Source organism: Pan paniscus, chromosome 16, assembly GCF_029289425.2.
Source record: "Pan paniscus chromosome 16, NHGRI_mPanPan1-v2.0_pri, whole genome shotgun sequence".
Taxonomy (NCBI): domain Eukaryota; kingdom Metazoa; phylum Chordata; class Mammalia; order Primates; family Hominidae; genus Pan; species Pan paniscus.
Window position 1 is genome coordinate 36,712,593 of NC_073265.2, and position 24,733 is coordinate 36,737,325.

A 24,733-nucleotide genomic window follows, 5' to 3' on the forward strand; every position below is an offset into this window, starting at 1 on the left:
GGGGGAGGACTTCAAAATTGTCTTCAGTTTTTTTCATTTTCCTTTTCTTTTTGAGAAATGTTAAGAAATCAGGACACTTCAACCTGTTCAGTTATATATGCAGTAAGTATTCCCAGAGTACTGTTAGATTAACAATTCCAGATATTAGAATTACAATAATAGGCAAGCCCTGTTTCATGCCCATCAGTAGATCAGACATTTAAACATCCTCCAGATTCTCCAGAAAGTGTTTATTTGCTCATCTATTGAAAAAGTATTTATCAAATACCTATCATATGCCATGTACTTTGCTAGATATTGGAGATAAAATTAACAAAGACATCCTTGACTCTGTCTTCATTTAGCTTCCAATCTCCCAGGTATGCTTACCTCCCTTCTTCATGAAAATTCTATTTCCCAAACTCAGTCACTTATTACTACTTTTAAGATCTTTTGTATGTTGATATATTAAAAGTGTTAATATTTACTTAAGATTTACTTTACTCACACTTAAGTTAAAAACCATTTTATAAGGAAATACTTTATTTCTCCTCTCAGAAAAGTGTGTACATGATTATAAACTCCACGAGACTTTGCATACTTCTCACAACTTCCTCCTCACAGTGTCCTGCAGATGGTAAATAGAAGACATATAAATACAAATGCAATGAAAAAAAAACCCTATTAATAAATTCTAGTTGAATCTTGTCTGCCAATACCCAAATTAGTTAAAAGAGAGATTAGTACAGTTTAGAGACATACCTTAACCAAAATAAGACTTTTCCTATGAACTAATTGTAATTATTGGAAAGGAAATAACTTTGCTACGGTGTGCCTTGGTGTTACTTTATTCCATGTCCTTGTTCCACCTAATAGTCTTGCTTACCTACAATAACCATGTCATATGTTTTGTCAGGCCCTGGTCAACACTGTTGGATTACTTATTAAGTTTTGCATGGAGAAATCTTTTTGATTGAAGGCCTAGAATTGCTTATATCAACTGGAATTATGAACCTAATTCCCATTTATTTTCTCTTTTTTTAGTAGTCTGTAGGTGACACATTTTCACAGCATTTGTAACTATCCCAATATATTTTTGTTCTTTTTTTTCTATTTACTGTAGAATGCGTAATCCTGGATCTCTTGTTCGCAAATCAACAGCCTGAAGCCCTCTGGAAGCCCAAGACTCCTGGAGGTAAGGCATGAACTTTTTTGCAATTATGTCTCTTCTGCATGGAATGATACTGCTGTTTGATTTAAGTTTGAACTTGGAAGATTCATTCCTTTAGGGAAATATTTAACCTAATCTTGATTTTTGCCTCAAATTGGCATTAGACGAGCTTGACTAAGTGGTCAGGTTGGGTTAGCTTTACAGATTGGATTCTTGATTTAATACAGCTCAAACTACAAGTATTATTATTATTATCTAAACCCTCTTTGCCAATTTAAAAAAATATATAATAGGAGGAGAATAAAGATAAATAATAAAAGCACTGCCCAAGCACACCGTTTGAATCATAACCTAGGTCAGTGAGTTGCATGCCATACACTGACAGTCCTTTGTGGGGTGTTTCCAAATTTTATTCAATGTAAAGTGTGTTCTTTTCATAACCAAATGTGTATACTGTAATGGCCTTGTCTGTTAAGCAGCCACACAGGAAGGCAAGTTGCATGATGCCTATAGATGGAAATACTCCAAATTATGATCAAATGATGGGAGAAGCAGCAGCCAAGTGCCAGAGAGAGTCTGTGACTGGACATGTGACTGCTGTTCCTCATGAATGTTGGTGGGAGCAGGGCCAGGGCAGTTGACAGTTCTACGCACACAGTGACATGGCATTGGGTGACTGAGTGGACTTCATTGTGACTTTGCTTTTACAGACTCTGAGACACTGACGCACTGTCCTAGTCATTGTGTTGAAATCATTGCTGACTCTTAGTGATGTTTTCAGTTTGTTCATCTCCATAAATGTATCTTCAAGATTCTGGTATGTTTCAAACTCCCACTTTCCCCCCGAGAAATGGGTCTTTCTGATTCAGGATTCACCTTCTGTCATAAGTCATACTTTCTTAATTGTTACTTTTTGAAATCAAGTTATGATATACACCTTGCTTAAACATTCAACGCCTTCAGTAATTTTCTTGATATTTTCAGCCTTTATGTCCTATACAATCTGTCGTAAAGACTGCTGCTCTGGCAGACATGAGCCTTTATGATTTCTGTCTCCTGTGAGGGTCTGCACCTACTGAAAGGTTGATTCTCTGAGAGAGGCTGAATTACCATGAGATGGCAGTAGAGAGCAGCCTGGCAGATAGGCCCATATTCCTTGGTATTTGAGCCAGACTAGGGGCTGGGCCTAGTGGGAGGAGCTAGATTACAAGGTAGGCTGCTTTTGATTTTTAAGTATCTTCCTGGAAAGAGAGCGAGGAGGCATGTCTATGAAAGAAAATGCCAGTAGTAACATCTGAGTTTAACAAATGTGTGTCAGGAGAATGGAAGACAATTCCTGAAATATACCAACCTCCGGTGATCAGAGTTCTACCTGGCTGTGCTCTTTCTCTCTCTCTCTCTCTCTCTCTCTCTCTCTCTCTCTCACTCTCTCACACACACACACACACACACACATGAAAAAGAGAAAGAGAGAGAGGGAAGGGGGAAGGGGATGGAGGGAGAGAAAAGATAATAGATAGAGGACACAAATACTTTATCCTTGGAAAGCGCAAGGTTAAGTGAGATCAGCAAAAAGCAAGAAGGCAATTGTGACTGATAGGAGCCACGCAGGACAGCTGAAGTTTGAAACCATATTACCTTGGCTTTGCCATTTCGATTCTCAAAGGGGCCAAAGTGCTGCCGGATTAGACACTAGCGTGGGCTCTAAATCCTGTGTATTTTAATAGCCCCTGTTGTATAGAGAAATCAAAACAAGTTAAAGATGGATGGCATTTTTAAAACGGCTGCCCGGAATGTGCCATGTCTTGCTTAAGTCACTTATTGCACTACTGGCAGTATTAGAATTAGAACTAAGTCCTCATGCCCTAATTATCGGTAGGCCATGCTTTCCAAATCACAAGAGCAGGAGCAATTTATTTTTCTCTCAAACAGAAAAGATATTAAAAGGGAATTCAAAATGACCCTGGAACTCTATTGGAGGAATGTGGATGCCTCCATGTAATAGAAGGAACACGGGGCTTTGTGGCCAAAGAGAACTGGTGTCAAATCTTGCCTCCATCTCTTATAATCTATGTGGCATTAATCTTGTGGTTTGTGTATCTTCATTTCTTCTGAGCTTTAGAAGAAATCAATAACATATTAAAAATATCAAAAATATCAATAAAAATACCAATAACATTGATATAAAAAGTAGATTTGAGGATTAAATGAGATACACATATATAAGGGAGAGATAGGTGAAGACTGAATCCTGAAATTGTTCAATGTGGAAAATATTGATTTGATTTTTGGAACTGGATTCTGAAGTCTAAGGTAGGAGGTAGAATCACTTTTTTTAGGTTTAAGATGCTTTTGTTCTGTCAAGGACTACTTGCCTGGTTGCTTATAGTTATGCAGATAATAGAGCAAATGACACCCATTTTTCTGGAGAAAGACAGCTCCAATGTTTTGTGTAGTACCTGCCATTTGAAACTGTAACTGTGATAAGTTAGACAGCACTCTGCTCTCCAAAGAGTCATGGGAACTTCCTGGAAAAGAGACATTCAGACTCTACCTCTTCTCTAGGGTCAGTCTGAGGAAAAGAAAATGCTTTGCTAATCCTTTGGACAACCGTGAGACTGGGGACATAGATGAGAGGAGGAGGCAGACAGGTCTCCCTGGAAAGGAGTGGCAGCCTCAACCTCACTTCACAGCTGGCAGTACCCACTGCACTCTGGGCCCTTCCCCTCAGCCACTGCAGAGGCAGCTTTGGTTCCAGTCCAAAACCGGGGCTAGAGAAGATTTAGGATTTGTGGAGCCAGTGGACCCTTGATAATACCAGGCCAAATCAGAGAGTCGGTACCTCTTGAGAGAGGGTCTGTGGCTGGGCCAGGGGAGTTCTTGAGCCAAGAGACACCAAGGCCAACTTTGGAAGTCATCTACATCACCTGTCAAAGCCAGTAATTATGCTCAAGTCCCCTGACTCACATTACACACTCTGAAAGAAAGAGAGTCACTAGCTGGCTCTCCATCAAGTCCTCAGGAAGTCTATATGTAAAATAGAGATTTGGTACCAGCATTATGCCTCTTCATAAAGTATGAACTTAAATTTTTCATGCGTTAGAGAATTGGGGTTAATGCTTAAAAAGAAAGCTTCTCATAAAATAAAACTAATGAAACATGGCTCTGAACGGATTTCAGAGACACGTCTTCCAGACTGCCTGGGGTCCCCTGAAAGGAAAAGGTTTGCTCTGATTATCAGCAAACTCTGAAAAACCGTGACTACACTGCTCGAAACTCATCATTTTCTTTCTTTTTCTTTGACCCAGAAACTCCTTCTTTCCCCTTGGTCTCTTAAAACATCTATTAGTGACTATATTGTGATGGTGGCTTTGTAATCTCGCAATTCTGGCTCTTAACATGGGGCAAGAAAAAAAAAATTGTTGGCAAGCTCATCGGGTTCTGGAAAGGCTGTGCCTTTCCCAGCTGGCCAGGGAAGCCGGAAGCCTGGGAAGGCTGTCCACAGGCTTTCTGGCAATGGTATAGGAAGAAAAAAGGAGAAGGAGGCTTAATTCCTAGCTGGCTGGACCTTGGAAGGTGGCCTCTTTTCCCTTTGGCTCATGAAGCTGAATAGAAGGCCAAGAATTCTAGCTGAGTTCCTGTCAGCTTGTCGCCTTGCTTTTGGACTCATGGAGTGAACTGAGTTGAGAAGAAGCTGAGGGCTGCCTGAGGCAAGCTTACCACTGAGCCATGAGGAAGACAGACCCTCCCTGTCACAATTGGAGTCAGAATATCTTAGCCAGAGGCCTCTCTCCTTTCAATTTAGAGAAGTAGATTGAAGAGTAAATGGCCTAATTAATTGTAGAATGTTTGCTCAATATTTGTTTTTTTTCTATTATACCATGAAATTACCATAAACAAAAACTACACTTTTATTTCTAGGCAATGAAAACCTTATTGCACAAAGGGTATGTGGCGTTAAGTCTTAAACTTACAAGTATATCTTTTACAGCAAATGTCACATGACTTTAAAAATCATCTTAAAATATGATTCTTCTCAAAGCGTCTTGTGTGACTTCAATGAAATACTCATATGTGCAGCATCCCTCTAGTGGGTACTGACTTATTAAAGCCATTTAACACCTATGCAAGTTGCTACATGCAAAGAGGCACTAAGTCTTCATTATATTTGTTTCTTCAGTGCTTAATATTGAGGCAAAAACAGTGATGCTCAGCAAATGGTCCCTTTGTCATTTTCCCTGTATTCCTTGGCCCTTTTGCAATCAGACAGGACACTGTGACCAACTCTAGACAATGACGTGCGATTGGAGGTAATACGAATGTCACTTGCAGACTGAGAGAATGAAAGCTCTCATGCAGTGCTTCATGATTCTATGGTACGATGTTGCGGCATGATTTCATGGCCATCTAGCAGGCATGTGTTCTGGATGATATAGCTACAGGGTGATAGAGTCTCCTTCAACTTGGATCCTTGAGTGACTCTGTGGAGCAGAGTCCCTGCTGACACCTCACTGGCTATAAAATATGAGCAAGAAATAAGCCTTTGTGATATTAAGTCACTGATATTTAGGTGCCAATTTGTGGCTTGCATAATAGAGCCTGACCTGACAAGTGCCAAGCAATTAGTGTACATTCAATTAATTTTTGCTGAAAAAAGAAAGCGCTCTCATTTACCTAAATAAAAGCCTAAATCATAATCATACCAATAGCAATATATTTGAGCCCTGTTTGTGTGCCAGGCGTTGTGCTAAGTCATTTACATTTATAATTTTATTTATGTTGCATAACAACTCTATAAAGTATCATCCCCATTTTTCAATGAGGAAAATAAGGCCTAGAATAGCTAAATCTTGTCACAGAGTGTCTTGAAGGTTCTATTCAAACTCAAGAATTCTAACTGTAGAATCCTTTGCAGCGTATCTGATTTTCATTTTTCTGTATCATATATCGCTTCCTTTGTTGGCAGATTAAATGTTTGTGTAGGCAACCTGCATGCTAGCTGGAAAGCCCCCATACACTCAATCCTTATTCCTAAATTCAACAAGTCTTCATGTTTTAAATCATTGTAAGAGAGCTTGCAGTTCCGGATAAGGACAGAGTTGCATGCCGCAGAGTTCAGTAGAGGAATAGAAGCTGAAAGAGAGGAAAGTTGCCAGCATCCCAGTTCATAGTAAGTCAGATCTTATTAGATAACTTAATTATTTTGTTTGAAATTAGGTCTGAAAACATGATATTAAATCAGTTTTATCTATAAATTAAAAAAATAATTACTTTTTCCAAAGTTTGGATGATATATTGGACTGGATTACCCTTGCTTCAATTTCCCCCCTTTCTAACAGTCTAATAATGCCTCTGTATTATTTTATTTATTGCTTATTTATTAAACAGCCCTGGCTAAAGATCAGAAAGAATACATGAGCAATTTCCTTGAGTTGTCTCATCTATGACAGTGCTGCTGAATGGAGGGCCTATAGTGGGAAGTTTGGGCAAAGTGTGGTGAAAACAAAGAGAATTGTTGGTGAAACCTGTGCCACAGGGGAGGGACATTTATCATGGATCCTGAGGGAGACAGGAACATATTCCAGGCAGAGGAAGTAGGTTGGGCATTCTCAGCACAGGCAGGTAGACAGGAAAGAACTCTGTATTTGAGGTGCTGGCACTTCATTTATTCATTTAACTTTACTGAGAATGCTGGGAATTAGTTGAAGCATAGATTTCATGGAAAGATGAGTAGAGAAATGAACTGCAAAAGTTATTGAGGATCAGGTTGGGAAGGGATATGTTTATCTTGCTAATTTAAAGAGTTCATTTAAGAATCCTAAGTGAACTTTATAATCTTAAAATATAAACTTTTATTTAGTAAAAGGAGATGGACCTAATTATTGTACTCATTTTATGTGTGTGAAGCATCTGAAAATTTCATATATGTTATCTCCAGGTTTAATTAAACAGAAACCAATGGTGGAGCTTAGAAACAGCTTAGAATTATGTACTATTTCTTCCACTAATGGTGGAGCTTAGAAATGGCTTAAAATTATGTAGTATTTCTTTCACTTATCCATGATCCACCTTAAAGCCTTCCTCATGCTCTATCTCCTTCAATAAAAGCCTAAAATTGTTTAGAGACAAACACTGGGAATGGGGGTGGGGGGAGCATGAATATAAAGCAGTGCTGACACACCCCAGGCATACTGTCTGATTTAATTCAGTCCGTTGTTTGTTTCTCCCATGAACTCATGCCATTTACTCTGGCCTAAGACTCCTTTTTCTCCAATTCCTAGACTTTTTGCCTGACTCTGGTCAGTTCATTTTCTTAGCACCCCTGTACTTCCCTCCTTTTCTGAGAGCCCTTGGTCAGGTCGTATCTTTAAATACAAATCTATCTTTCATCCAAAAATGTGTCAGTACTTGAAGAAACAGGAGACCGTAATACTTAGTAGTCATGTAAAAGGATCATATTGTATACTTATGAAAAGTCCATGGTGTGGGATCAATGTTGATGAATCAGAAAACTGACATTTCATAATGTGGAATATATTTTATGTTTCCCAGCATGTTAATTCATTTAACCAAAATGTATTGACTAGATTCACAAACTAGATTTTTTTTTAAATATCAGGAAAATATACCCTTTCCCTGAAATTAATTGCGTAGCACTTGTTTTTGTTTCCTCTGACAAGATGAGTGTTTTTAAATACCACATGAACTCTTGCTGGAGGCTGCATGTAAATTATGTTATCAGTCCCGTCCTAATAACCTGGATAGAGTATGCAATGAGGAACACCTGGTGCTCATGCACATTACCTTCTTGGGGTTATCGGGTTGGGGCCATTCATTTTAGACACATTAAAAATGCCTTTCCATAACTATAAAGAGCTTACATGCCCAACCCTGGCCAGCTGCCACTCAAGTGTTGCCATTAATCTGTAGCAGGGAAAGATCAAGAATGACCTGGAATAACCCACTTTTACAACAAGAAAAAAATGTGAATCACAAATTCCAGTAATTAAGGATTGAAATCATCATTTTATATTTGGAGGAAGGCATATTGCTATCATCATAAATAAATTTGGTGTATTTAATGTTTTAATAAGCAAGAGAATTGTGATGCAACTATCTAAACCAGCCAACAGCCACAGAATTTGATTTTTTGCCAATTTTTTTTTCCTTTTCTTTTTGGTTGGGTGACACAGTGAGAAGTATTTAACTAACCATTCTCTATACAATTCATTTTCTGAGGCTTGCAGTGTACTTCATTGGTAAAGCTGGATAAAGACAATAACTGGATAAATTGTTTTTTGTACCAGATATTGTGATGTAATCTAGAAAACTGTGCTAAAGAGAATATTGGCTTAGTCTCCTCATAGTTCAGCTCTTTCTATGTAAATGCCCAATCAGTTGTTCATAAAAACTAAAATTATGACCTTCATTTTCTGTAGCTTGAAGTTACAGCAAAAGTGTTCCATCAATAAACTCTTCAATGTTTTTTCGATCCTCATAATATCACCCAGCAATTCTCTCCTTGAGTTGAGATAATAGCAGCAATTAGGCAGCTTTTATTTCTCAACCCCTTTTAACTTTTGCTGTCTTATAAATGAGCACACAGTGTATATATGTAACCACTATAGAGGGAATGCTAGTCAGTGTCAGAAGCAGTAGAAAACAGTTATCCTATTCATGAATTATCCTTTATTTTTCACTTTAGCCCCAAAGGTTAAATGTGAATGTGCTTGGTTTGCCTCTTTCTATTTTGACTGCATGTGAAGGCCTTGGAAGAGTTCTGTAGATGGGCAAAGAATGTAAGGTTTATGAAAATCAAACACACTTGCATTTATTAGTGGTCACTAATGGCATGTAATTAAAGTAATTACAGGAAGGCAAGCAGACAATTAACTTGTTGAAAGTGTCAACAAAGGGCAATAACAGAGTTTAAAGTTCTTGTCTGCGTGGTTCATCTTTAAGTCCCACAAATATTATAGAGAAAGAATAATGCTAACCAGAACGGTCAGGCTAATATTAGACCTTTATGAAGCAACCCTGAAGTCTGTACAGTAAAAGCAAAGAGCCAAGGGCAGGGTGTTGTGGTATAGCATGGGGTAGAAGGAAGGGAGCTGGAACCAAAAACAGCCTTCAGAAATAATGGTGGCTTAGTCAGAGCTTTAGCAAGGATTGACTGCAGCAGATGGCAAGAGAATAATGAACACAGAAGCCTTCTTTGCCATTGTATTAGTCTGTTCTCAAGCTACTAATAAAGACATACCCAACACTGGGAAATTTTATAATGAAAAAAAGGTTTAATGGACTCACAGTTCCACATGGCTGGGGAGTCCTTATAGTCATGACAGAAGACGAAGGAGGGGCAAAGGCACATCTTACATGGAGGCAGGCAAGGGAGAGTGTGCAGAGGAACTACCCTTTATAAAACCATTGGATCTCATGAGACTTATTTATTCACTCTCCCGAGAACAGCATGTGAAATCCCCCACCACCCCATGATTCAATTGCCTCCAACCTGGTCCCTCCAATGACACATAGGGATTATGGGAGCTACAGTTCAAGGTGAGATTTGGGTAGGGACACAGCCAAACCGTATCAGTCATCATTCTATGTATTCAAAGTGTAAACCACATTCTTCATCCTTGCTTGGTCTTGGTCAACAGTTACTTCATACATATATAATTTTTTTATTACCAAGTTGGTTATATGCTCCTGGGGGACAAAAATGTCCATTTTTGAAATCTTCCATGTCTTCTGCCTTGCTCGGTTTGGAGCACAGCATCAGTTGTTGGGTAGGAGCCTCCCTAATTGCCCATCCAGGATCTCCATCCTCAACCTGTTTCTCTATGCTAAGTTCAGTAAGAGGCAGGCTTGATGCTAAATACTAAGAACCTTATTTCAGTTTTGAGGTTGACTTTTTCTGAAGGCTAGGCCTAGTCACTGATACATAAGAACACTGCCAGTAATACTAATAAATGTATAAGCACCAATTATCTTTTATATACTACCTACTTTATTATCTCATCAAGACAACTCTATGAGGTTGTCTTCAAGAGGGTGGAGGCAATCTCATTTGTATTATGTCTATGTAAAGTAAGTTGGAGTTTTAGAGTAGTGACTTGGAAACCAACCCTTTGGGAAGACTTAATTGGAATATCTTTTCTTGATAATGGAGTGATTATAATATTGTAGGACTAGGGGCCATTTGCTATCAAAGGAATGAGGTTATAAAAAGAAATGCCACTTCCCTAACCTCTGCCCAAATGAAAGCACACATCTACAGACAAATGTAAGTGGTTTGCAATTTCATTAATTACATACTGCACCATTTCTTAAATTCACTATTTTCTTATCATTTTTTTTTTTTTTTTTTTCTGAGACAGAGTCTCACTCTGTCACCCAGGCTGGAGTGCAGTGACGTAATCATAGCTCACCGCAGCCTTGGCCTGGACTCGAGCAATCCTCCCACCTCAGCCTTCTGAGTAGCTGGAACCACAGCACAGCACCTGATTAATTTTTTTTTTTTTTTTGGTAGATATGGGGTCCCATTTTGTTGCCTAGGCTAGTCTTGAACCCCTGTGCTCAAGTGATCCACCCACCCTAGCTTCCCAAAGTGCTAGGATTACAGGCACTAGCCACCGCACCTGGCCCTATTTTCTTATCATTCTTATTGCACTTCCTGTGTTCTTTTTATTTCTCACCTGCATGAAAGTAATAACTTCCAGAACAACTTCCCCAATTTTATCTCTTCTATCTCCAGATTATTTTAGGTACTTTAGCTAATGGGTATCTCCTATCTAATGGGTAACTCTAATCATAATACTGTCCCACCCAGAAACCTTCAGTGGTTCTCCATGGTCGACATGACAAAGTCGAATAACCTCACCCTGACAGTCAAGATTACCCACAAGCAAGGCGCAACTTGTCTGTTGAAACTGATTCCCCATTATTCTCCTTCAGACCCTCTACATTTCAATTTCAGTAATGCTCTTCATGAGGCCTCTGCATTCATTAGCTTCCCCACCTTTATTCCTTGGCTTATGTTATCCCAAATATTTGTTTTCACACCAAAATTCTGCCTTTATTTCAAGATCTACCTCACATGTCACATTAATGACACACCCTTACCTCATCCACTCCCCTCCACACCCTGCTTCTGCCACTGAACTGCTAAGGTTCTTATCTGAACCATTTTAGCTTGTGTTTATTTATTCTTAGACCCATCTCATCAGTAATACTACAACATTTTTGAGAAGACAGAGTCATCTTAATTCTCTTTGTATCCTTGTAACAAAACCATAATAACATAAACATAGTTCCTCTAACCCTGTTGTCTTTCTTCACCTGGTGAACTCGTATTTAAATCTGAAAACCTGTTGTGGATATCGCCTCTTCCAGAAAGCCCTTCTTAAGACCTCAGGCTGGGTTATGTGCACCTTTGTGTTTTCATTGCCCTTTGATCATACTTTCATCTTAGATCTATACCATTATAGTCAAATTATATAATTATAGGGCTGCCTCCACTATAAGATTAAAAGCATCCCCCAAGGAATTATCTAGCATTAAATTCCCCGAGTCTTGAATGATGGCTGTAATTTTGTAGGTGCTCAGTACATTCTGAATGGCTCTGTAAGGGCTCAGATCCATGACAGATTTCTTGGTAGTGTTGGAGAGAGTGTCTCCAGTAGATGAGGGCAGCTTAGATAAGATTTAGAGAGACCTTTTTGAGGTGAGCAGCCACAAACTCTTCCAGTTGCAGGGTTCTAAAACTATACTCAGCTTTGGCTGTGTCATCTTGAACTCCACAGCTGCCCCCATTTATAGCTGCAGAGTAGCTCTGTACTTAAGTGCATGAAGAGAAAAGTATTTTTGGTAGATTTAAAAAGAGTTAGGATGGATTTGAGAAAGTAGCAAACTTTTAAAACTCTTATGCTTTTTTAGACACCTGAACCCCAGTTATGTGCAGTGGGATATTTCTCATGGTTCTCCTCAAACCGACCTTGACTGAGTGTTCCTAAGAATTCAAGATTGATGGATACAAGTCTGTTTTAGGTCACAACCATTGCAATTTCCAGACATCTGGCCTTGAAGTGAGGCCACTGACAGTCCCATCACCTCCAACTCACAAGTCCATTGAGCTGTATTTCTGAGTATAACTGCAGTGCTCTGAACAGGAAGGGAAGATTGTTCTGCCTTAGATTGTAATCAGCATCGACTATTTCCTTTTATGTGCTAAATCCTGACCCTACTGCTGGGGAGGAGCATAAATGCATGTCATGTATAATTCAGCCTTACCTGTTTAAGATACAGCTCTATATTTGTATACAAAATTATGTTAAGACTGAACATAGGATTCCTGAGGCTGGATAGAGTGGAACTGTGTCTCACCAGGTCTGGTTAATTACAGAAAGCCTCCTGGAAGTTATTTTCCGAGAGATGAGAGAAGTATTTGGCCAGGAAAAGGATAGCCGTTTCAGGTACAGCATGCAACCTCATGTAACGAGAGTTGGACAGAGTTGAGCAAGGCATGCAAGGAAAACAGTCAGATTCTTTGGCTAGAGCAAGGAGTCTGAGTGGGGAAAACAAATGATTAAGTCTCTAAGGATGGGGAAGGAAGGTTCAGTAATTGATCTCTCTAGAATTTAGATTAAAGATATATTTAGACATAATGACAACAGGGAAACATTATAAATTATGTGTGGGAGAGAAGCATGATTAAAATATTTTTGAGGAAGATTTTTAAAAATCTTTTATATTAAAGATAGTAAAGAGGAATGAACTAAAACTTGGACATCATGAAGGGGTTTGCTACATTAAATGTATGAGCTGATGAGGCATTAATCTGAGGATGACATGCCATCATTACCTGTCCCATGACATACATCCCTATTCAAATGCAGAATGCTTTCGGAGTGGCACCGGAATCCTTCTCAACACAGTCCTCTGGGTACCCTTTACTGATCAATTTCAGTAGGCAAGCCTCATGATACCTAAATGCTGTCCGTGGTTTAGAGAAATGATACAACAAGGGCCATTATGTACCAGTCACGTGCAGGATATGTATTAACATTAATAAAATGGCATTCATAGGATACCATTAATATTAGTGTTAATATTAATTAGCATGAATAGGATGACATGGACATAGGGTATGAGGAAAAATGATGAATAGGAAATGAGTGAAACATAGAAAGCTAAGCAACTACAAAGAGTTGTTCCAAGAATGTAATAGAAAAATGTGGGAGGATTTCTTGTTTTGATAAAAAACAAGTGAGAAGTTATTTATTAATCCATTAGATCTATGTTAATGGGAACATATTAACTAGATAGAAATGGCTTAGAGAGAGGATAAAATATTAAGGTTGATAACTCTTATTTCAACACTTTCAATAAGTGTATATTGAAAAATTACTCTGTATTCGGCATATGTTTGGCAGCTTGGAATATATCAGTGAAAAAAGTAGATATAGATACTTGCCCTTGTTGGTGTGTGAATTCTAACAATGGGAAAGACAAACAATGAACAGATGATATAACAAATAATCAATAGTTTATTAGAAGTTGATAAGTACAGTAAAAGTTAGAAAATGTATAATAGAATAAGGATTATTAGGAATTTGGGGGCATGGAGGGAATTTGGAGTCATTCCTTTATAAATCTTCACCATTTGACCTACTGTCAGAATATTTGCTGGAAAACCTCATACAACTTGAAAATATTTATAAATAATTTTCTCCTCTCTAATCATAAAGACTCACTAGCCATAGACCCTTCAGACTGCAAAGGTATGTGCTACGGTTTTTTAGGAGACCAGAGACTGATCAACTTGACTCACATACTGACCTTGTCACCTTCCAGGAAAGGAAAATTTAGGTAGTAGTTGATGAGGACAGAACATTTGGCTCATTGGAGTCTCCATGTTTCTTTCATGGATAAATTTATGAAATTTGTGGCTGCTCATTTTCTTTATTCATCCAAAAGATGAAGAGAGCATCTTGCCTGGTTTTGCCTACTCAGGACACCAGAGTCTTAACTGTAATAGTCAAGTTTATAGTCCATTCAAATTTCTATCAATTACAGTACCAGGATGTGATTTTTAACTCAGGATGTTTTAAAAATCATAGAAGGATTTGTTGAATGTTTAAACCTACTCTCTGGAATGAGAGAACTATACGAATTTTAGTATTCAGTTACCATGGGGACTATATTTACTATAGAACAACCATAAATATCAGTCAGCAGAGTTCAATTTTCCATCTTCATGCCTATCTAAGTAAGGATCTGTTAAAAATCTCTTCATTTTCATGGCCAAGGAATATTGGCTATGCTATCTCAGTCTCAACTCTTCCCCTCTCTTATTGTTTCTGTTTCTTGGAGCTTCTTTGGTTTGCTGAAAATGCCCTGCTTCGTTTCTTTCATACCAGTTGTGGGTTTCTGATTTCAGGGCCCTTGTTGATACATTCTTGGTCTTCCTGTGTGCAAAAATCTTAAAGAGCACTTCATGTTGAACCTTTGCAGAGATATTTGCTTATCTCACCAAACTGCAGGTTGCCTGCTTTACTTGTTAGCCTCAGAAGTGTCTTGGCCCTGCAACTCTTCCCACACAGGAGGGCTCCCTTCTCTCTGTTCCTTTTGGCACAATCAACATTTTCTCTGCATTTTGTAGCATTCTAAGCATACTGTGGCAGCAGGAAGGGTATTTTCAGTCTCTTTTTGGCAGTAGGAGTTATCTTCTGCCTGGCACCAAGCTGAAAACATTCTCCATCGTGCAGTACTTTGACATTATCTCAGCAGGAACAGTGAGGAGGTACTTCCTGTGTTGCACCATTAAATATCCCTGCCTCACCAACAGCCATTTAGGGACACTTCCTGTGTAGCATTATTAAAATTCCTGTGCCAGCAGTAGCAAGGCAAGGCTATTTCTGTGGTACTTTCGAAACACCTCCTATGTAACATCACAAAGAGGATTAGCGCAGGTTATGGTTTTGATTAAACATTTTGTTTCAGAGGCCACACAGCAACTTAGAATCCTATTGTTTATTTTATTTCCAATATTGTTGGAGTTCTTCACAAGTATATAAGATATTATTACCAGTTAGTTCATGAATTTAATATTTTATCCCCTAATCAGAGTCACTCAAGCCATGAAGATCCAGGCAGGTAAATGGAATCCCATCAGATTTAAGGCTCCAAGTAACCTCTGAATTTATAATAACATTCAAGAAGGAGGCAAGGCCTACACTATGTATATCCTGTTTTCAATTCTGTTTCTCATTCCCTAACAATAAATAAAAATACAGCCTAAATTTTATCACTCTCATGAGAATAGTCATTTTAAAGAGAAGTTTCAAATTGTACAGTTGTGGGGATTGGAGAAGAAAATGAATGCCATGTGATGTCCTGTGGGATAAATCCCAATTCTAGTTGATTGATTTGAAAGGTTGTTTTTTAAGCCTTTTCCATTTATTTGTCAAGGGTTACATAAGGATGTCTATAGCACAGCACACTGGACAAATATATCTTAAAATAACGTAATGATTTATGAATACTTACGAATCTTTAGAGAACACTTCAAATTGGCATTTATGTGTATGTGGCTTTTATGCTACAGGAGATTCACCAATTTCTTAATGATATAAATGCCATATTTGTGTCACTATGACTAAACGAATTATTATACATGTGGTCAAAATCTGAGTCATTATGACCTGCAAGGCAGGCACAAAAGAGATAAATATTTATAGGTCAATATTAAAGTAATGGTCACATTGAATGAAACCAACTAATACAGTTTTGGTCACATCTATGTTTCTCAGGATATCTAAACATGGTTTATTTTTTGAGAAGTAGTTAATATTTCAGAAGACAGAATAAACACAAAATGACCACAATTAGATAGAAACATAACTGACACCCACCCCCATTAAAAAAAAAATGAAGATCACCAGGAACAGGCACATAATAAAATATTTTGCAGAGAGAGTGAAATAGTCTGGTTTAATCGCAAATAAATATATACCAAAGAGAGTCATACAATACTTAAGCCAAAGACAGTTATGGCAGGCTCCATTATATTATATATCCAGCTTTCTAGAATGATGTCATTAAATTGAGTTAGCTTGACCACTGTCCAGAACTGATGACACATTGCAAGAAAAATAGCAGAAAGCCCAAGAAAGCTAGCCTGTAACTCTCACAAGAGAGGCAGATAGGCATAGCACTGAGCCACAGTGCTATGGCTGTCTGTGCCATATTTCATGTAGCCAAGAGATGTGGCACCACTCTCTACAGTGCACCCAACTTTGTGAGCACTTTCATTAGCCACTGTTAATATGAGGAAAATAATATTATTTTTCAAAAGGAGCCAGAAAGATTCAGTCCACAGAGCTAATAACATTGCTTATTTTAAGTCCACAATATTAGACTGTGTTTGTGTAGACAATGAAAGGACAAGATGTCCAAAAAACCACTCCGTAGTAAACTAAGCTAGGGCAATAGGGCCAGGTATGAGAGTGTGGTTAGGAGAAGTATCTCAAGTGTCTAATAAAGCCAAAGTCTGCTAAAGTCCATAGTCATGGCTACTGGGAAAGTGGGATTGTGGATATTTTGTGACCAGACATAAGAACTCATTTTTAGTTAAAGCATTTTGAAAAAGTATACAAGGCAGAGTTGCAAACAATCTCAGCCTATGAAAAGGACAGCTGCAGTCAATGTTCCCACTAATATTTTCCATCCGTGTACTGAGTGAATTTGTAATGTGCAACTCATGTCAAGAAAATAAACAGATGTGCACCACAAGCGGAACAACAATGAAAGAACTTACATAGATTTTTATTAAGATTGAACTTTTGATGTTGATTCCACTGGTAAGAGAGCACTGTAGGCAAAGGTCTTGTATTTATAAAGTTATCTCCTATTGAGGAAGATGAAGATGTCAATACTCCCCAACAGAATGCTTTGAGCTCTTTCTAGTAGATCTGTGCCAACTCTGAAACACCCTCTCACCCATTTTCATTATGAGCTCAAGTGCAAGGTTGCCAGACAGCTGGACGTGCACTACAATGAAGAAAACAGACCTACCAAAGAACTACATCTGTTATCTTGGCCTCATATGCACCCTGCTGAAACCAGCTTTTCCACCTGGCCAAAGACATGGGAGAGCATACTCATATATTAATGAATTGTTGACCTTAGGAAAGTCTTTGTAACTGAGTATGTACATTTTTATAGGAGAGAAGAATTTAAACTAAGGATTTAATTGATGACACAGGTGCTAAATCTGTACTGCCATTGACTACAGATGTAATGCATGGTTTAAAAATTTCTTCATAACTTTCCCCCATACATGCTTACCACCTTTATTAGCCCTGCCATTCCCTGAGCATCCTACAGTCAAGGCATATGTACTGTTTAACTTTCCCAGAACACATTGTTATTTTTAAATAATTATTTCTTGGGCAACTACTATGTAACAGGCATAGTCTCTGTTTATACTGTCGTCTTTGCCCTCAAGTCTAGTGAGGCAAGGCAATATTAAATAAATATGCAAATGAATATTTAAATCAAAGTGTGACTTTTTACACAAGGAACGCATTAATACATTCTCTTTGTAAAGACAATCAAACAATATACAGATACATAGAGTGAAAGGGAAACAGCCTAGATTGACCAAGACTTTCAGTTGCAAGTGACATTGTGCAAGAGATGTGTACTGTAATCGGCATCCCCATAAGAACCTTAGAGAATGAGGGAAGAATGATCCCCTCAAGGAAACTGCAGGAAATGCTAATTGCTAATCAAGTAGTTCTATCGATGCCCCTCCCTCCAACCCCACTTCTTCTAAGAAACTCACCAGCATAAAAATTCGTGTCTTTCCAAGCCTTTGTCCACACATTTATAATACATGTACATGTATACATGTATAGTTACATCTGTACATATGTATTCAGATATGTGTGTCTACATGTATGAGACTGTGTATGCATATGCATATCTATACACATATGTGTATGGCTTCCTTTTAAAAAATCATAAGTTGGATTACACTATATGTATTGCTAGTTTCCTTTACTTAACAACACTATATGTCACTTTTCTATGTCAGTAGATATGGATCTATTTCATTCTTTTGATGGCTGAATCATTTGTCATAGTAAAGATGTATGACACTCTACCTAATTCTCTCCCTATTTATAGATATTTAGCTTGTCTCTAATTTTAGGTTACAGTGCTTCACTGACCATCCTTACAGATGCTTCTGTATGCACATATGCAAGTATTTCCCTGGTGTTGTTATCTACACGTTATCTAGTCTGTGTTGCTTATGAAGGTTCTTTCAACTTCAATATTATAAAATATATTACCTTATTTATTTTTCTTTTATATATGCAGCTCTTTCCTTCATCTGGGTTTTGGTGAGTGGTTAGAGGCAAGAATCTATTATCTGTACCACCAAATTGCCAGTCAACACCATTTATTGAAGAACTGTCTTTTCCTGGCTGAATTGAGGCACACCTCCCTCACACACTAAATCTCTGATATACATGCACCTGTTTCTAGCCTTTCTATTCTGTTCTGTTCACCTGTTTGTACATTCCTGAATCAGTCATACTGTTTTTTACGTTTTTGTTTCTGTCATCGGTATTTTTGTTCTGATTATACTGGTAGTATCTTCTTTGCACATGGTTGAAAGGGTGCAGAAATACCAGAGGAAACATGAAAAACCCTTTCTTTCTCTCATTACTTGCCTGCCCTTCTCCCAGCTGTCAACAGTTGGGAGATATTATTCTGGTGTCCTTTTTATCTGTTTCCATATGTACATGAAGCTTTATAGACATGTCTGGTTTTAGTCTTTTTATTAATATATGTAGAGTTATGCTATACATGTGATTTTCAACTTGCTTTTTGTCACTTAACACTCTTGGAGATCTTTTCATATCAAAGCATACAGTTAGATCTCATTTTTGGAAAAAAAAAACTGCGTGAGATTCCATAGTACATAGTATGTACTATGAGATATTTAATCCTCTTTTTCTGAAAAATACTGTTTTAATTCATGGAGCTTTATAATCTTCAAACATGCAGGGCAATAGTAGGATGACTTTTGATTTGAGAATCAGAAGAGAAAGCCTGAGACTTGAGGAAGGGAGGGAGTTAGCTAGAGGAGGAGTGGGAGGAAGAGCATCTGTGGCAGAGGAACCAATGTGCAAAGACACTGAGTGTGAATGAGCAGGGCCTGGAAGAAATTCTCAAAGATGCCTTTGTGACTAGAGTGTAGTAAAGGAAGAGAGGGAGACAGTGAGATAAGGACTGAGAAACAGACAAGGGTCACATTCTTAGGGTCCTGTAGATTGTTTAAAGGAATTCATATTTTACCCTAAAACGGTAAAGAGTAGAGAGTAATTGAAGACTTAAGCATGAAAGTGATATTCTGTAGTGGGTTGAACTGTGGGTCCCAAGAAGATATGTCCAAATCCTAATCCCTTCTGCAAGGGAATATGAGCTTATTTGGGGGGAAAAACAAGGTCTTCACAGGAAAAATCAAGTGAAGAATCCCAAGATGAGATAATCCAGGATTACCCAGGTGGGCCCTAAATCCAATGAGAAGTGTCCTTATAAATAGAGGAGACACCCAGAGAAGAAGGCCGTTCAGAGACACAGGCAGAGAATGGAGTGACGCTGCCACAGCCAAGGAACACTTGGAGCCGCCAGAAGCTGGAAGGGACAAGGACAAATCCTCTCTGGAGTCTTTGGAGGGGGCACCGCCCTGCCAACACCTTGATGTCAGATTTCTGGTTTCCACAACTCTGAGAGAATAAATTTCTGTTGTTTTAGGCCACCAAGTTTGTGGTGTTCAGTTACAGCAGCCCAAATAAACTAATAGACATTTTTTCCTTTTCTTTCTTATTCACTCACTCAGATATTTGATGAATGTCTATGGAAGTACTCACTATGTGTCAAAACTATTCAAAATCTTGGGGTGGATACAGCAGTGACTCAGGCACACATGAAAAATCCCTATGTGTTTGTCAGCTGTGTCCCTCCACAATGCATCTCCTCTCAGGTGACACCTTGGGGGTTGCATTCCCACAGTACTTCACTTTCCTTTACTCATACCAATTGCATGTCAAGTTTGATTTTACTTGCACATTTTTTTTTTTTTTGAGACGGAGTCTTGCTCTCTTGCCCAGGCTGGAGTGCAGTGGCACAATCTTGGCTCGCTGCAACCTCCGCCTCCCAGGTTCAAGCGATTCTCCTGCCTCAGCCTCCCGAGTAGCTGGGATTACAGGTGCCTGCCACCACTCCCAGCTGATTTTTGTATTTTTAGTAGAGATAGGGTTTCATCATGTTGGCCAGGCTGGTCTCAAACTCCTGACCTCAAGTGATCTTCCTGCCTCGGCCTCCCAAAGTGCTGGGATTACGGATGTGAGCCACCACTCTCGGCCACACAGTTTTTCATTATGGTTTCTCTTATCACTTAGCCTTGGCATATGTTAATAACATTTCTTTCTTGCAGTTGTTAAGTAGTAGCTTAGATATTGCATCTGCTTCTGTGAAGGTTTTCCAGTTGTGCTCAGTACATTTTTTGCTGTCTGTATCACAGTAGATATCATACTATTTTGTAATCACTTACCTGTTTGTTATTCTCCTTAGACTTTCAGTTCCTTGGGAGAAAGGACTATTTTGTTTTCATTTTTGCATCTCCAGGACCTGGAGTAACCCATACACATAGTGAGTGCTCAGTATGTATTTAACTTATTTGATTTATAAAATTATAACATAAAAGACATTTTTGATAAGCTGGACTTTATTACGTTAAAAACTTTTATTCCCTGAAAGACACTTTGAAGAAATTATATCCAGGCATGGTGGCTCACACCTGTAATCCCAGCACTTTGGGAGGCCGAGGCAGGCAGATCACAAGGTCAGGAGTTCAAGACCAGCCTGGCCAATATGGTGAGACCCTGTCTCTACTAAAAAATATAAAAATTAGCCCAGCATGGTGGCATGAGCCTGTAGTTCCAGCTACTCAGGAGACTGAAGCAGGAGAATCACTGGAACCCAGGAGGTGGAGGTTGCAGTGAGCCTAGATTGCGCCACTGCACTCCAGCCTGGGCAACAGAGTAAGGCTCTGTCTCAAATAATAATAATAATACAAATAAAAGCTACAAACTAGTGCAGCAATATTTGTAAACATACAGCTGACAAAAGATAGTATTCAGAATTTATAATATATTCCACCAAGCAAATAAGGAACACACAAATGCTACAAATAAAAAATGAATGAAAAAACTCCATAGGCATTTTAGAAAACAGTACATATGTTTGATTGATACATATATGAAAATATGCTCCATCTAATTAATAGTCAGAGAAATGCAAATCTGCAATGCAATTTTACTTCCTTTCAACTGGGAGAAAAATGTGAGAAACTCAACAGGGTAAGTGCTGGAGAAGATGTGTTTCAGTGAGTTTTCATTCACATTGCTAGTGGGAATGTAAACTGAAGCAATCACTTTGGAAAGAATTTGGGATTATCTCATAAAGTTGAACATTCACATACCCTATGATCTAAAAATTACACATATACACGTACGTACATATAAGTAGAAACACTTGCACTGATATACCATGCAGACATCTATACTTTAATTCTTCAGCAGTAAAATAAAAAAAGTTTTCTGATTTTCCTGCTCTTTGCCCACCCACCTCAAATAACCCTACAACTAGAAACAACCAAGATGATAAGACACTTTGACAAGAGACTGTATAAATAACTTGTGATATGTTATCACAGTGGAATATTATACAGCAATGATAACACATAAACTAGTATTACAGACAATGCAGATGACTCTTAGTAACATAATGTGCAATGAGAAAAACAAGTGTCAGAGGACTACATAGTTTGATACTGTCATCACAAAGTTCAAAAATAGGCAAAAATAAGCAATACATTTTTTATGCAAATATATGTGGCTTCAAAACAATATTCTTTAAAAAATAAGGGAACTATAAATGCAAAAGTAGAGATATTGCTTACTTCTTAGGGGATGGTAAGGAATGGCAAGGTGCTCATTAATGTAAGTGAATGGTAGTGTTTTAGTTCTTGGATTGGTGGTGGGTTTGTATTATATTTTTAAATGGAAATAAGGTAAAAGAGAGCTATGCATATACCAATAATATCATACAAATGAAGACTAAGACTGATCTAATTAAGTCAATTAACTTGAGAATATAAATATTTCAAAATGAGCTTGGTTAGTAGTTTTGCCAAAGAAATCTCATTCTATGTAATTCATCTTCTCTTTGGTCAGTGCTCTAATTGTTCCTCATGGTTTGTGCCTGCCTAGAGCAGAAGGCAGATAAAAAAAGTAAACCCCAGTGGTTGAATTAATTAATAAACTCACAAATTTGGCTTCTACTCCTTTCTATTATAGCTAGTTATTAGCTTTGTAAAATGGTGGGTCTTAATCATGAATGCTGGGTATGAGGCTTCAGAGTTTTAGATCCTGCTGTGAAATTCAAGATGTAGAAATTCAAGAAGATGGTAACTTCCCAATTAGTGGTTATGATAGAAATAAAGGCAGATTATCTTAATGTAAGAAAACACAGGAGAAATCTTGGCCATAAAGTGTAAGAGTTCCCTAATTACAAATGTTCAATTCAAATGCTGTGACATGAAGTTAAACAAAGTGAAAAAGTCCAAATTAGACTGAAAAGCAGATAAATCTAAATTAGATTGAAATTAAGATAGAGAAAAAGAACAGAGATGTTTTCCATACTGCAGAGTCATATTATGGAAATATAGAATTGTCACTACAATTCCTGGCAAAGGGAGCAAAACTGAAAATGCTATTAATACTTTAAAAGTTCTCTCTCACTCCCTATCCACAAGGGAAGGAAGTACACATTTCTGAGGCAAATGTACAAATTGCTTGTCCCAGCTCTTTGAACATTTGATCTTTAGCCAGGACCTTAAAATGTGTATATTTATTACACAGCACTGCCTATATTTTTATCCCTTTCCAAGCAATATATAAAGGTGTTTTGAAAAACTGCTTGAGAACCTGAATATGGCTTTGTTTCTTTTAAGCATTTAGAACACTCTGGAAATACCTTAAGTGAATTCTTAAAATTGTACTTAGGATGATATTTGGAATGCCATATTCTGTATCTACATATGTTTTTATAGGTAGCTAACAATGTCTGGGTACTAGGGGTTTTATGGTGGAAGCATTGGCATAACTATAACTGCTGCCCCTTAAATGGAAGCAGCACAGTATTACAATAACCTTACAATGAATGTTAGGAGAAAGAGTCAACATTTTGCATATATTTTTCATAGTTGTCTCAGTCCCAACTTTGACTTAAATATTGTCAAGTAAGACTCTTTTGAAGAGTCTTTGGGGTATTAAATTCTTCCATATCCGTTACCAAGGTCCTCTGAGCAGGACAGCAGGAGAAACAAGAAAAAAAACTAAGAGCTTACTCCTGCATCCAACCCAACATGCTAAGCTGGAATGAAAGACACAGATTTCAAATCAAAAAGCTTGTCAGCAGAACAGGAATTGAGCCATTAGAGTAAGAATTGACCACAACAATTAGATTCTCCATATGTCCGCTAAAGGTCCCCATAGGAGGTTCTCATCCCTCATGCTTGAGATACTGTAACAGGAATGGTGGGCACATCAGCATGAGGCACAGGTGAACAACAGCCCATTCTTGGAGTTTGATATTCACATAGGGAAAACTGTGGCCCTTGGAAACACACCTCTGTGGAGAAACACACTATGTGAAATTTTGTTAGCAACTCTCACCTCTCAGTCTTTTCATTTTGTGGTCTTTTTGTTGGCAAGTAAAAGCATCATCAGGGTCAACGTGGAGGCTTCTCTTTAGAATTGAAAACTTGCTCTATCACAATATCTTAGCTAGAAAGGCACTTTACAATATATCTGAAGCAGTTACCAATGCTGGGCATTGGAAGAAGATTAGCCACAACCCAGCATTCACAGACACCCTTGACGGAGAATCAGTCAGTACACTGAACAGTAATTTACATAAAAGTCATACATATGTATGTGAGCTCACAATTACACCACCTAACAGTTTTGAGTGTTTTCTATTTGTCAAGAACTCTGTTACCTGTTTCATGTGTATTATTTCACTTATTCGTTATATTTTTGGGAGGTAAAATTACTACAATCTCTCGTATAGAGGTGAGGAAACTGAAGCTAAGAGAAACAAAGTAATTTATCCAAGACTGATTCCAGGTCAGCCTCACTCCATAATTCATACTCTTGATCATTTTGCTATTCTGCCTATCCTAGGCTTTCTGTTGGAAAGTGCATTGGAGTTCTTTGTAAAATTCATGGCCAAACTGTTGGGAATGGAAGGTAATTTGCAAAACAACTTGAATAAAATCTGCAGTGGACAATTCAAGTCCTAAATTTATGCAACATGAAAACTTCAACAAGGCAAAGAAAGTCAGCCAGAATGATATTATGCATATGTGTCACATTTTCTTCAAAGTCGGTTCCATTCCAAAAAGCAAAGAAGCTTCCCACTTGGAAGTGTATTGAGTAT

General features: G+C 38.1%; 1 protein-coding gene across 5 annotated transcripts in view; it reads left to right on the plus strand.

Annotated features, from left to right (window-relative positions):
* Positions 1-24,733, plus strand: part of SEMA6D (semaphorin 6D) — a 587,975-nt gene that overhangs the window by 283,428 nt on the left and 279,814 nt on the right. For all 5 annotated transcript variants that reach the window (XM_055098813.2, XM_034938713.3, XM_008956829.4 and 2 more), the window contains one exon: positions 1,103-1,174. The gene's annotated coding sequence lies outside the window, so the exon portion shown is untranslated. The remainder of the gene's footprint in view (positions 1-1,102; positions 1,175-24,733) is intronic.